The sequence below is a fragment of the Propithecus coquereli genome, unplaced genomic scaffold (assembly GCF_000956105.1).
Source record: "Propithecus coquereli isolate 6110/MARCELLA unplaced genomic scaffold, Pcoq_1.0 Scaffold1, whole genome shotgun sequence".
Lineage (NCBI taxonomy): Eukaryota > Metazoa > Chordata > Mammalia > Primates > Indriidae > Propithecus > Propithecus coquereli.
This window is the reverse complement of record NW_012133857.1, coordinates 9805489-9808117: the sequence shown is the minus strand read 5'-3', so window position 1 is coordinate 9808117 and position 2629 is coordinate 9805489. Positions and strand designations below refer to the sequence as shown.

Here is a 2629-nt window from a genome sequence, read left to right as displayed (position 1 = left end):
GGGGGAAATAAACATTCAATTGAGAGTGTTGCCTGTAAACCCTTGGTACTGTGGCTGAGTGATGGCGGTTGTCATGGCAGCGAGCAACATTTTCATTATCATCTGTGGCCTTTTCCCCTCCCCTTGGAATTGTTTGATATGATTCTGGTCTTTCACTCTAGCTCGGGGCCTTGTCTTTTGGGGTGACTGCTGTCTCCTTGCCTCTGACTGGGGAGACTTTCCGTTGGTTTGGAGGGACAGGGTGATGTAGGGGAAAGATGGATGGGGGAGGGGGAGAGGAGACAGAAGAGACCAAGTGTTGTGTGTGCACTGGGGGGACTGGGGTGTGGGGACGGACTGTCACTGGGAGACAGAGGAGGGGAGGGGTGCAGAGGGGAGGGTGGGCTCCTCAGGAAGCTCCTTGTTCACCCAGGCAGACACACGCCTGCAATGATCAGAGCCGCTCTAGCACCTGCCTGCACTGGGCTGGTCTGAGAGGCCTGTGCAGTGCGCCCTGCCCTCCCCAGATCGCAGGCTTCCGGTGAGCAAGGATTGTTTTTTGCTCCTCAGTCTCTACCCCACAGGCTGCAGCATGTGCCTCGTAACAGTAAGCAATTCAGTGCTGAACGAGCGCACGCATGGACAGACCCTTGAATGCCTTTAACTGACTAAATGTGTTCTCACAATATAAGCTGGCATAAAAATAAACTGAATTCTGTATTATCACAATAGCAACAATAACGTACACATAATAATGGTTGTGGCTGAATATTAACTATTCTAATTCTAGTTCCACAAGAAAACAGTTCATTTTAAAAGTCTATATTTAAAAGTCAGTGCTTTGTCTGGTTTCCCATAGGGCTGCTGCTGAGTCTGGCTTTAAAATGGAAAGTGTCCACCTTGAGTGATTAGCTCAAATTGTACTGGCATTGGGAAAAAATAAATCATCGCTTTTATTCTGGAGTAACACAAAAAGACTCACTAAGTTCACGTATAGAAACTTAGTTTGTGTACATAACGATATTAATTTTGAGAAGTATAAGCTGTCAACTATCTATTTCTAATATGGAATAGATATTTTACAATATGGTTAAACTTTACACATGGCCTTAAAAATGAAGGACAATTTTAATTTCATCTCCCATATACCAACCTTAATGTATTTAGGAATTAGTTCCTGGGTTCTGTCACAAAGAAGAAATTCTATCCGTAAGCATTATGTTGAGTGGTCATCTAAAAAAATGCTAATTTATAGTTAACTGAGTGTTTGGTGATGGTGGCGTAAAGGCAGGAAAATGATGAACACAACTGCCTTTTTCAAAGGATCCTAGAGATCTGTAAGTCTGCGCAAAAATCTTGATAATCCTTAGTGGTTAAGGGCAACTTCACACAACCAAATAATATGAAATTAAATCAGTAACCTTAAAAAAGGCTAAAATGTCTTTTTTTTCCCCAAACACAACAGAGAGGAATGTGAATAATGTACATACAAACTGGAGTTCTGTCAGTGACAACAAGGACTATGTGTTGGTTCATATCAAATCCAGGAATATTAGACCCCCAAACATACAACCTTCTAGTGGTTTCTCTTAATACGCAGCATCCATTAGGGTAGTTAGGTCCCTTCACTGGTTTTCTGCAAGTCTGCAGTTGCGTTTCTTGTGTCATTGCCGGCATCTCCACCCTCACAGCTGCTTTCATTTTCTTCTTCTTCGCAGTCTCTGTCATTTTCAACTCCTGGACATTTCCGGGACTGTTGAGAGGATTTCTTTGAAGTGTGTGACTTTTTCCGTTTTGAGCCTGCTTTTTCATTCTTTCTTTTGCCTTTTCCGTCTTCTTCTACTCTATCACCTTCTTCACTGCTCGCATCTGCAGTATTTCCACCTTCTCCCTCTGTTTCTGAAGAGCTCTGTCGCTGAATTGCCTGGTATCCAGTAAACTCTACTCCTGGGTTATTTTCTATTTCCCACAATCCTTCATTAAATCTTTTCCGTTTGTTTGACTTTCCAAACTTGTCTTTGTATTCCTTATATGGGAAAAGGCCTTTGGGACTTAGAAATGCGGTTTCATGGGTGCCAAAAAAGAAGATGGGATACTTGTTTGCTGGAGGCTTCACAGCTCCCTCTGGGAGTTCATCCATCCGGGCCGGCCAGTGCGGGTAGCCCTTCATCTCGGCGAAGACCAGGTCGTCCGCTTTGGACTCGCGGGGCCGCGGACGCGCCATCCCGGCTGCTCCCCTTCCCGGTCGGCGAAGATGCCGGGAGGCCGCCCCCCGGCGGGCCGACGGACTGCGCCGCGATCCCCACGGGCCTGGAGCCCAGCGGACGGACTAGCAGCCGCTCCGACGAAGGGAAGCGGCAGGCGGCGGCTGAGGCAAGCGGTGGGCGGGGTCGCAGCAGGCCCGGCAAATGACGGCCCGGCAGCGGGGAGGGGCGCCCCAGGCCGCTCGGTGCGCGGCGCCAGCGTCCTGCCGCGCCGCGGTCCCCGCCGCCGCCACCGCCGCCGCGCGTTGCTCACAAGCGCTGCGTCGCCTGCCTCATGAGGCTGCCGGTGGCCTCCCTCCCGGGCCTCAAGTCTCCTCCGAATTCCTCCTGAGGCAGCGACCGCAAACATGCCTTGGCCCATTTTTAAATTTGCTTATTTGTCTGCT

At 48.8% G+C, this 2629-nt stretch overlaps 1 pseudogene; it reads right to left on the bottom strand.

Annotated features, from left to right (window-relative positions):
* Positions 1 to 1502: 1502 nt before the first annotated feature.
* Positions 1503 to 2203, bottom strand: LOC105817424 (annotated as a pseudogene).
* Between the last annotated feature and the right edge of the window lie 426 nt (positions 2204 to 2629).